At 36.3% G+C, this 12,845-nt stretch overlaps 1 long non-coding RNA gene across 1 annotated transcript; it reads right to left on the bottom strand.

Annotated features, from left to right (window-relative positions):
* Nucleotides 1-827: 827 nt before the first annotated feature.
* On the bottom strand, nt 828-5,720 carry LOC130234254 (uncharacterized). Its single transcript, XR_008838288.1, has 2 exons — nt 5,618-5,720; nt 828-1,247 (listed from the first exon to the last, which is right to left on the bottom strand). It is a non-coding gene; the product is annotated as an uncharacterized LOC130234254 (long non-coding RNA).
* Nucleotides 5,721-12,845: the final 7,125 nt, after the last annotated feature.

Genomic DNA, 12,845 nt, shown 5'->3' with positions numbered 1-12,845 from the left:
GGCTTTTTTGTGGTTAATTATTGTGATCTCCCAATTGCAACGACGTACTGGGAAATCTCTGCAGACTGATGGCATTTCATGCTGTTCAGCCCTATAATCTTAAAAACGTGAGCAAAATCACCTGTTTTATCATCACTTAAGATACTACGCTACAGAATCATTCAAATACTAGCTCTAAAGTGACGTTGGTAAAGTAGCAATGGTTTCTGCTGTTCTGACGTCAGCTGCAGATGTGAATGAATGGTGGAAGAAAGTAGTTCCTCTATCAACAGGATTTTTGAGATTCTCTGTGTTTGATTTAATTTTTTATATACACGATTATGCTATTGAACTGTTGTATAAACACAATATCACACTCGAAGCAGTGCGATATGGCTGTATATTGTCACTGGTGGGACACTAAGGCACTCGGCCTGTGACCTTGAGCCAACACACAGCTCCTACCGGTGCCGATATACAGCCATATCGCAGTGCTACTTATATGATATTGCTCATATATATATGTGTGTATATATATATATATATATATATATATATATATATATATATATATATATATATATATATGTATATATGTTTGTATGTATGTATATGAGTATATATTCTCTAAAGCATTTTTTAGTAACACCCCCATACTTCTTTAAAAATGTCCTATTATATTATTTTATATTATTTTAAATGTTTTTACCACAAAAAAACACTCAGGACAGCCTATAGAAACAGCATAGCAACCACCTAGCAACCACACAGAACACTAAATCCCATCGGAGTCACCCAGGTAAACACTTTTGGTTTTATAGTACAGTAAAAAGAAACATTACAATCTATTTTAAACATCTGTTGCATGTTTAATAGTGGTGAGAAATGTTCGACATCCCATTACTATGCACAGTGTGTGTTTGTTTGAAAGAACTGTGAGATCCAGCTCAGTGTTTGCTTCCAATGCTGCTCTTCCTGTGTTTCCAGGACTCTGCGGAGCGGCTCGGATCGGAATGTGCCTCTGAGAGCGACCCAGACTCTCTTTCTCATCAGAATCTGTCTCTACCTGTTCAAGTTCCTCTTCCCAAGCCTTCGCGAACGGCCTCCTTCAGCTACCCAGCATTCCTTTCTCTGTGACTCACTCAACTCCCAGCAATGAAGCTGATCTCAGGCCAGTTCTTTTAAGTTAAAGGTCAGTGGCCGACAGCAAACCTTCACAGCATTCCCGTCCATCTGCTCTGAGAGGACGCAGGAATCGATATCCCGACCTGCAATGGCAAACACACGCATGTTGACAAACCCCTTGTGATTCATCCTTTGGTAAATAGATGTGTAGTCAAGTTTGGACAAATATGAGGGCTTGGGACAAGCTTGAGTGTGTATGTGTGTGTGTGTTCTCCTCCCTTGCAGAAATTACTCACTGATGTTTGAGTGACTTGAGAACTGCACTGGAGTCAGTTCCCATGCTGGAGAATGACTGCTGGTGGGTGGGATTCGTACAAACTGGAGATATTCATTGGAATGAATGGGAATTTGAGTATTGGGGGTGTTATTTGTTGGAAGAGTTTGTCTGTTTCTGACAGTTGTTAGTTACATTTCTTGTATTTTGGGGTGGAGATGTGAACATAACCTTTAAAGCAGATCTGTAGAACCTGATTTTACCAATTGCAACGTGTTTAAAATTCCAGGATCAAAATTCCTATTAACCAATCATATTTGAGAGCCATGTTCATGGTTTAGGTTTAAGTTTACATGAAGGTGGCTTCATTCATTCATTCATTCATTTTCTTTTTCGGCTTAGTCCCTTTATTAATCTGGGGTCGCCACAGCGGAATGAACAGCCAACTTTTTCAGCATATGTTTTACACAGCGGATGCCCTTCCAGCTGCAACTGATCACTGGGAAACATCCATACACACTCATTCACACACATACACCACGGACAATTTAGCTTACCCAATTCAACTATGGACTTGTGGGGAAAACCGGAGCACCCAGTTTATGGTCGGTCAGGTTTAGAGGTAGGGATTCGATTTGGATTTGATTTTTGGACAAAACTTATGTGAAAGTATTTTGACCCGTGAATGAATCTAACTCTACAGTAATATTAGCACCTTTAGTAAATCTTTTGCTCAAAATTTTAATAAATATCTATAATTTCACTGTGAACAAACAATTCCAAACACATCATTGAATAGCAAACAAATAATTTTTTTTTTTTTAAAAATACACAGTGTTTTTATAAATATAAATTTTACAATATTATATTTGTGCAGGGGCGACACGGTGGTTCATTCCAATATGGCGACCTCTGAAATAGAGACTAAGCCAAAGGAAAATGAATGAATGAATTAATGTGAACATAACCTTTAAAGCAGCTCTGCAGAACTTGATTTTACCAATTGCAACATGTTTAAAATTCCTATTAACCAATCATATTTGAGGGCCATGTTCACACTTTGAATTTAGGTTTACATAAAGGTGGCTTGTTCATCGTTATGATTCATCTATTATTTCCCTCTTGTTTTAGGAATAGTTTATGGTCGGTCAAGTTTAGAGGTAGGGATTCGATTTAGATTGGATTTTTGGACAAACTGATGTGACCCATGAATTAATCTAACTCTACAGTAATATTAGAACCCTTAGTAAATCTTTTGCTCAAAATTTTAATAAACATCTATGATTTCACTGGGAACAAACAATTCCAAACACATCATTTTATAGCAAATAAATAAACAAAAAAAAATACACAGTGTTTTTATAAATATAGATTTAACAATATTAAATTTGTGCAGGGGTCATTCCAATGTGGCGACCTCTGAAATAGAGACTAAGCTGAAGGAAAATGAATGAATTAATTAATTTGAACATAACCTTTAAAGAAGATCTGCAGAACCTGATTTTACCAATTGCAACATGTTTAAAACTCCAGGATCAAAATTCCTATTAACCAATCATAATTGAGGGCCATGTTCACAGTTTAGGTTTACATAAATAGGCGTGAATTATAATTTCTTCGGCATCATTATAGTTCACCTTGGTTGGTCAGGTGATTGTCGCCTCACAGCAAGAAGGTTGCTGGTTCGAGCCCCGACTGGGTCAGCTGGCATTTCTGTGTGGAGTTTGCATGTTCTCCCAGTGTTTGCTTGTGTTTCCTCCGGGTGCTCTGGTTTCCCCCACAGTCCAAAGACATACGCTATAGGTGAATTCGGTTAGCTAAATTGTCTGTAGTGTATGTCCTGGTCTTCCAGGTTGGGCTAACAACCTCGCTTGTAAAATTAGATGTTACGAAACACCAACATGGTGCGGCTAAATTTCAACTTCGCTATAAACGGCCCTGGGAGTAAGTATGAATGAATCTAACTACAGTAATATTGGCACCCTTAGTAAATGTGATATTTACGATATTAATGGCCCAGAAGGAGTAAACTCAAATTTATTGTTATATAAATATTAAATAAAAATGTTTTAAAAAAGAAGAAAAATTAAGAGAAACAAATATATAAAATTTTGTTGAAATAGTAATGACTAGTAATTTGTCTTTTTTTGTGCAATATGTAGCTTGAAATAAAATTATTATCTTTCCATTTCTAAAGATGTTTGGTGACTAAAATATTATTTTAATAAACATATCTTTTTAATAAATCATTTATTTTTTTCAAATGCACCAAAATATATCAACTATATTCCCGGGGATATGGATACAAATATTCATTTTCAAAATGGTGTGTCTCATTTATGCTGAGCACTGGATGTGTGCATTTATTGGCACCACAAAGAATTCATATGAGCAAAATATATTTACAATCATATAAACCTTCTATTTATAGTCCAATGAAACAAGAAGTCATGATTAAACAATTTACTGTTCCTAGTCACCCATACTAACAAATATATATAAGGTAATTTATAGGTTAAAAACTAATTTATTCATCACAATGTAAAACCAAAGAACAGAGCTGTTGAACTTTAAAAAAGTAGAGAAGCGGTGATATACAGTTGAAATCAGAATTATTAGCCCCCCTTTTAATTTTTTTCTTCTTTTTTTAATATTTAAATGATGTTTAACAGAGCAAGGAAATTTTCACAATATGTCTGATAATGTTTTTTTCTTCTAGAAAAAGTCTTATTTGTTTTATTTCAGCTAGAATAAAAGTTTTTAAAATTTTTAAAAACCTTTTTAGGGTCAAAATTATTAGCCCCTTTAAGCTATATATTTTTTCAATAGTCTACAGAACAAACCATCATTATACAATAACTTGCCTAATTACCCTAACCTGCCTAGTTAACCTAATTAACCGAGTTAAGCCTTTAAATGTCACTTAAAGCTGTATAGAAGTGTCTTGAAAAATATCTAGTCAAATATTATTTACTGTCATCATGGCAAAGATAAAATGAATCAGTTATTAGAAATAAGTTATTAAAACTATAATGTTAATAAATGTGTTGAAAAAATCTTCTCTCCGTTGGAAATTGGGGGAAAAATAAACAGGGGGGCTAATAATTCTGACTTCAACTGTACAAATAGCAAAACACTGAAAAAAACGCCCCCTTTTCACCATCAGGGAAATAGTTAAAAACTTCAGTGAACTGTAATTGTTATAAATCAACCACAAAGAGCACGTGATTCTGTTTCTTCCCAATACACTTTCAGTAGCGGAAGTTCGAGAACAAACACATTTGTTAGACTTGGCACTAATGCTTAACCCTAGAGCATTTAATAACTAATCCAAGCCATATATAAAATGCAAGAAAGCAAGCACATAACTAACCCCCTAAATTCATCTGAAAATAAATGCATAATATAATATAATATAATATAATATAATATAATATATTATATTATATTATATTATATTATATTATATTATATTATATTATATTATATTATATTATATTATATTAAATAGGTTTCCCAATGATGGGTTGCATCTGAAAGGGTATCCACTGCATAAAACATATGCTGGATAAGTTGGCGGTTCATTCCACTGTGGCGACCCCTGATTAATAAAGGGACTAAACCGAAAAGAAAATGAATAAATGACTATATTTTAAAGTAATAATAATAATAATAATAACACAATGTAAGTGATCATACTAAATTGCATGATATTTTAAATTATTTAATATAAAAGCCTTTCTGACAAACAGGTAAAACTCGGTAGATTGAAAGACAGTGAGAATTTAGGAAAATTTATAAATATATATATATATATATATATATATATATATATATATATATATATATATATATATATATATATATATATATATATATATATATATGTATTACTTAATTAATTAATTAGTATTTTGGTGCTGCACTATCCAATATTTAAATGATCCTTAAATAGACTCTTTTAATATGTCATAAAATTATTTAAATTGCATTCTAAATATACACTTAATAATTAAAAACAACCAACAATTAATTTTTTTTAATTAACCATGATGCATTTGAATGAAAAACTAAAAGAAGTTATCACACCTAATATCCAGTACAAATATTGCAAGCGCTTTCAGAATGTCAAGCACGTCAGCAATGTTCTCAAGGTTTCATCAGTTCAAAATGCAACCACTGTAAGTTTACAAACACAAACAGTTTCCCTTTGCAAATGTTGTAAGACCTCCTGCATACCATGACTTCCCATCAGCCCCTCCTCAGCCGGCTTCCAGTAAAGCCTCTCATCACTTCCTCATTCCTCATCCGGTGATCAGTCAGATATGGACAAGTGAACACTCGCAGCTCTTCCTCTTTTCCCGGCTCATACAGGTGGCTCTTTTATACAAACGAGACACCGAGTGCTTTAATGTGGTTGGGCCCACAGACTCCACGCTGCACTTTTTATTTTCAAATGAAGGGATTAATTGCAGCTTTGTAATGCGTCAGCTGTTCTTTGCTGTTGCGGGTACATCGTGATACTAATGTTTCAAGAAAACACACATCTTTGTTTTTATGTTAAACATCCTGACTTGAGTTAAGTGCTCATATTGCAATAGTACAAAAAGTTCATGTGTATGGGTTCACACACTTCAGTTGCATTTTACAAGTGACGCATGATGTTGTACTTTTTCCGATATCAAATAAACCAATATTTTTGGACTCATTTCGTCTGATAGGTTTTTGAGGACTGTTAATTTACCAGTTTTATGTTTTTATCCACAGTACAGTGTAGTTTCTGAACAATATTAAATCAGACTTGCATTTGCATTGACATCAATTCGTGCTTTATTTCCAAATTTAATTTCTAAACTTTTAAATTAATAGTGTAAATCATTGTCCCCATCTGAATAATTTTTTTCATATTGAACAGGTACTAGGACAAGATGTGAGACAGCTTGGGTGCAATATTGTCAACCCAGGATCATTATTGATATGTACCTCTATATACATTTCTGGAGAGCGCCAAATATGTCCCAGGATGTATGTTTTTTTTGCAGTTTTTGGTTTTGCGAATCCACCAGAGGGTGCTGTGTATGCTTTTTCACATCTCAAATTTCTCTCGCGAGTGCCATTCACACCTGCTGTTCTTGCGTAAATCCACCAGAGGCCACTGTTGACTGACTGACTGACTGACTAACCAATAACCCCTCCCACCCCTTCACTAAACCCAACCAATAGTGTTTTCAAAAGCACCAATTGACCAGATCACTCCCTTTCCTAAACCTAACCGACAGTGTTTTCAAAACCAATCCAGAAAAAGAAAAGCCCACGCCTGATTTTTACCATGTTTTCAGATTTCACCTCATTCTTACTCTGTTATTTGATTGTTTATTTTATTTTTTGCCTTTTGTTTTACTTGCCTTTTGGAACCGTTCTGCACCAGACTCGAACCTCGTCATCATGGTCAACTCCTCTCTGCATCTCAAGTCTGTCGACGTGTGCGTCATGCCACTGGGCAAACTGAAGCCATCGGCGGTGTCAAATTTCTCTTGCGAGTGCCATTTACGCCTGCTGTTCTTGCGTAAATCCACCAGAGGCCACTGTCGACTGACTGACTGACTGACTGACTGACTGACTGACTGACTGACTGACCGACCTATAATCCCACCCACCCCCTTAACAAAACCCATCAGATATTATTTTAAAAAGCACCATTTGACCCGATCACCCCCTTCCCTAAACCCAACCGACAGTGTTTTCAAAAGCAATCCATAAAAAAAAGCCATCATAACCACCTGATTTTTACCACGTTTTCAGATTTTACCACATTCTCACCCTGTCATTTATTTATTTATTTTATTTTTTGCCTTTTGTTTTACCTGCCTTCTGGAACCGTTCTTCACTAGACTCGAAATCCGTCCTCGTAATCAACTCCGCTCTGCGTCTCAAGTCTGCCGACGTACATGGCGAGCCTCTGGGCAAACTGGTAACAGTTTAACATATGAATATATGTGAAAAAGTCGTCCACACATAGGTAAGCACTCAGCTGGTTGCTGATGCAGCTGACGTTGTCGGCAACATCATACTGTCCCATATTGTTAGTTTTAAAGATGAAATGCAGCCAATTGTAGCTCTGGCTTCATAATTTGCGCTTTCCACAAGTGTATATGGGGGTACATTTTCACAATGAGCCTGTGTTGATTATGTTTATTTATGTAGCACTGTGGTCCTGGAGACATGACATTTCATTTCATTCTACTGTATGTTTCAGGCAATTTCAAGCTTGTTTCGTTAATCAGCAATTGCATTGCGTGCAAAACGCCGGGCGTAAAAGCATAATTTTTAAAGAAATGCTTCATGCTCGTTTTTTTGGTTTGACGTGCCGCGTCAAAACCTTCTCCACCAATCAGATTGCCACTTTTGTTCACGAGCATGGAGCTGAAGTTACCGTATACAGCACTTGGAGGCGGTCAAGCGCAAAACTATCAATGCGAACGCACGTTGAAGAAGATGCCCAGAGGCGATATAAACGTGGAGCTGTTTATTGCACTGATGGACAATAATCATTTCTTCATCGCTAGAGCTGGAGCTTCTACTTGAACCATCCATGCTTGTTCGAAACGCCAGTAACTTTAACAACAAGCATGTCAACTTTCTGTCTTCTTTTATGTTACAAGCGGGTGTCATAAGCTTAAAGTTGTGTTGCGCCATCTAACGTCAAAGAGTTATTTTGCATACTCTTCTGCTTGATGCAAGTGAAAATTACTTGGGTTTAAATGCGGGAAAACGTGTGGAAAAACGTTGACGATAAACGCAAACGAAAAGCATCCTGGTGTGTACGAGCCTTTACTTAATTCTCTTTAGCTTAAAGGCGTAGGACTAAGGGGAAGGGCTAGATACCCCTTGAAAGGTATTCAGACCACACTTGAAACCAAGGGATACAAAAATTTCCCAGAATACACATCTATAATGACAGCATGACTGCACACGGAAGTAAGGAGATGCACAAATTAGTATTTTTTGTAATTATTACAAATTTTTACAACAAACAAGCATATGTTTTAATACCTTCATAATGGCCTTAATGTTTTACTGTCATTCATAAAAAAACACTAAAATAAAAATCGCTAAATATACCTATAATCCACAATAGACGCAATGACGCAGTGGGTAGCAAGATTGCCTCAAAGCAAGAAGGTCGCTGGTTCAAGCCTCAGCTGAGTCAGTTGGCATTTGTGTGGAGTTTGCATGTTCTCCCCGTGTTCGTGTGGGTTTCCTCTGGGTGCTCTGGTTTCCCTCACAGTCCAAAGACATGCGCTATAGGTGAATTAGGTTTGCTAAAATTGATTGTGGTGTATGTGTGTGAATGAGAGTGTATGGATGTTTCCCAGTGATGGGTTGAAGCTGGAAAAGCGTCCGCTGCATAAAACATATGCTGGATGAGTTGGCGGTTCCTTCCACTGTGGCGACCCCAGATTAATAAAGGGACTAAGCCGAAAAGAAAATGAATGAATGAATAATCCACAATAATAATTCCTGTATAGTAGTCCCACAAAATACTTTCACATCTGATACTCGATGACACTTGAATACCCTGTCAGAAAAGTCCATGGTTGGGAATGACCTGCTATAATGTTAATGTTGTTTCATTATGTTTACATAGATGAATATGGTCATGATGTAAATGCACAGTACAGTTACGAACGTATTGCCACATTATATTGTTATAATAACATGGTATCATTGCCTTCAGTGATTTTCTGAAGATACCAAAAAATAATGCAACAGCAGTGGCAATCATTGATCTCATATGAAGCAAGAGATCGCGATGACATATGATGACATGTACAGGTGTTGTAGTGGTGTCCCATTTCTTAGGCGTAAATTTTGAAGCCCTTCACACTCTGTTTCAAGCGTCAAGGGGAGGGAGAAAGGGTACAAATATAGAATTGGGATTGGGCCCAAGTCTAGAATACCTTAACTCATACATGAACATAATTTCTGCTGAAGCCCATAATGACGTAACGAAGATCACACTCAGTCATGCCATCAACAAACTACGCATTTGTTTGTTATGAATACACTCCCTCTAATGGCGTAAGTTACATATTACGCCTTTAATTATCCAATGTTTAGAGCCACTGTCCATGCAGGCTATGCAGGTTTGTGGAAAACAATATGCTCATGTATAAACCTTGCATGTGATGAGATGACATGAACTCTGTGGCACCGAAGCCTTTGTGACAGAGTAGAGCTTTAAACCGGTTGTAATGAGGCCAAACTTCCCTTACTGGCATCATGAGGCAAAGTGCACTAGGGCACCATTACTGCTTCCTGTCATATTGTGTTACAACACTGGACCATCTGATTCTGCACGAGGACGGCGTGTGGTTCTGAATCATAATCACTCCATAACTAACACATCATTCTGTTTTTGTAAGGCCCGCTGTGATAAAGCATGTGAACACAGCAGTGATGATCATGCAGTTGCAATATAAAAGTGTCATCCTTTTTAAAAGTAAACAGCGTGATCGTTGGCAGAGCTGCCATTTGTTTTGGACTTTTGCCTGAACAGGTCTTTGAGTGAACGTGCGCACTATTAAGCCGTCAGATCAGTGTGTTCCCTTTGCTCTGACAAATGGGTGTGTTTCTACATGGTGCCTGGAAGATTTGTACACTTGCACAATTTTCTCATCAAACAAACTTCTGAAGAGGTTTGCACCATAAACCACAACGTAAATCACTCTGCCGAGAATCACTTTTGTCAACACCTTTAGAAACAATGTTGAGTGTAGAGTGAGGTAACTGTACTCTTCTGACCTCCAATTGTTGCAGCACAATGGGATCTTTACTCTGGAATAGCCAAAGGGCAATGTATTATACACACATACTCCTATAATATAATATAATATAATATAATATAATATAATATAATATAATATAATATAATATAATATAATATATGAACTTTATCATTTCTAAGTAAAGTATTATGTAAGTATTATTCCAAGTAAATATGACTACATATAACCTTACATTGGTCTTCATTCTAATGCACCCGCTATATAAATATATATTTATATGATGTTTTGTCAATTTAGCCGCTAATTTGTACAAATTCATGAGTTCAGTTGTACCAAAATGTATGATTTTTAAAATGAGGCCTGTCACCAAACCCCACCCCTAAACCCGACCGTCATTGCAGGATGGGCAAATGATTCCAAACTGTACAAATAAGATCGTACAAAGCCACTAAACCAAAAAGTAACGAATTGCCATGAGATAATGTGTGAAATATTGTTGAATATAATTATGGCTGCAAAAATGAATCAAATAAATCGATTAAAATCAATTAAAATCAATTACTAAAAGCGTTGGCAATGAAATTCATAATCGATTCATCTTGTTGCGCGATTATTAAAAAACTTTAGTTGAGTGCGGAGCGGAGTGAAAGCACTCTGTCTGTCACGTGTTGATACCAGCAGACTTCGGCGTCTCATAGACAGGATGGAGCAAAAAAATGAGCGGAGGTAACAGTAGAGGAAAGATACTGTACATCGCAAAGGCAGAGAAATCTGTGCGACCCTAGTCATCCAAGGTGTGGGAGCATTTCACACTAAATAAACAAAAAAAAAAAGTGTGTTAATGGCCAAATGTAAAAAAAAAGTGATGACGGGAGCACCACGCCAATGATCCAGCACCTGAAACGCTAACATGTTGAAGTCTTTGATGAGGAAGAAGGGAGAACAGCAGGGTAAATCATTACAGAATCCTACTTTTGTTCCGTTTTGAAGAGAAGACTGTAATGCCCTGGTGCTGGTGTTTACTTGTTATTCGGCTTGATAAGCAAGCTTGAAAAAATCAAACTGAGCTTTGGCACATTGGTTGGCACTGAGCCAGAGAAAGACGTGTCATATTATCACAATGATACAGTGTTTTTAACCACCCAATGCTTATTTTATGTTTTAGACATGTAAATACACACAAGAACTAGTAAAACAGTACATTTAGAGTTTATAAAACACACAGGAAAGTCTATGGAAGTCTAACAATCCATTGTAATATAATTTGCCGATGTGTATTATTCATATCAGATACACATTGTGAAATTAACAATAAAGTTCAATCTATTCTTCTCCCAGCTGGCCAGCCACTTGCTTGCATGCATTATGGGAGTACCTCATGAATTTACGTGCTGAATTCTGCGTGTTCTGCTTTTATGAATGAGGCATGTGTGCGGCCACTAGTAAACATGGCGAAACAAATGCCACGTCATAGATCACGATCAAAATCGTTTATACATCTTTTAAACAACAAAAAACACTTACTTATATATTTTGTATTAAAATGGAAAAGCATAATAAATGGGATACATGATCTGTCATACATCGCTATTGTGGCTGCGGTGTGTCACATGACAAGCATGACGTGTCGTCACGGAAACATTAAGGGCAAACGTTCTAAAATAATGATCGTCTAACAAAACTCACTCCTGGTTCCTGATATAATCTTTTAAACTCACCAGTGGAAAGGTTAATAACAAAAGTAAAGCAGCAGTGCTATAGTCACTTTGCACTTTGCTATGCAAGACGTTTTTATCCACTCGCCTTTTTTGGATCATTCATTTTTCGAATTTGTAGTCATGTATAGCTACACTGCAGAAAAGCTTTTCTCTTACCTAGTAATTTTGTCTCGTTTCCAGTGCAAATATCTCCAGTGCGCCGACATATTCACCTTATTCTCCGCGTATGAGTGGGCGCAGCCATTTGAATCATTTTGGCTCGAGACTTCCGGTTTCATTCAGTTCCATTCATTTTTAGATGTTAAAAACAGCTCGTTTTGCTGCTTGGTGTTGCAAACTGATATTTTCTTATTATATTATTCTACTTTGTCTGTATTGTAATGCAAACACTTGTTTGTAGAGCAAGTAGTTTGACCGTTTTCTGCCGTTTATTATTCCTAGTCATTTTTCCCATAGGCGGCTGAATCGGAAGTTCTAAAACAATCGCAAAAACGCGAACACTTCCGCATTGAAGAATAAGGTCAATAGCAACAAGGTGCTCACGGCGACCCGAGTTCGATTCCCGGCTTGAGGTCCTATGCCGATCCTTCCCCTCTCTCTGCCCCCAATGCTTTCCTGTCTGTCCTTCACTGTCCTATAACATTAAAGGTGAAAACCCCTAAAAAATTATTATAATAAAAAAATAAATTAAATATAACTTCTGAAATTATATCTCATTAAGATTATTTTTCTTACCACATTGGCAAACAATTTTGCTTGTTTTAAGCAAATGATCACTTAATTTCAAGGGTTTTTTTTTCTTCAGAAAACAAGACATCCTCTCTAATGCTATTTCATGTGTCTAGATTTAAGAAGTATTTTAGATATTTAGATTGAAAACAGGACAAAACTACTAATTTATTTTTATTATTATTTATAATATTATTTATATTTATTGTATAATTTATTATTATTATTATT

The sequence above is a fragment of the Danio aesculapii genome, chromosome 8, assembly GCF_903798145.1.
Source record: "Danio aesculapii chromosome 8, fDanAes4.1, whole genome shotgun sequence".
In the NCBI taxonomy this organism is placed as follows: domain Eukaryota; kingdom Metazoa; phylum Chordata; class Actinopteri; order Cypriniformes; family Danionidae; genus Danio; species Danio aesculapii.
This window is presented reverse-complemented; position numbering and strand designations above follow the sequence as displayed.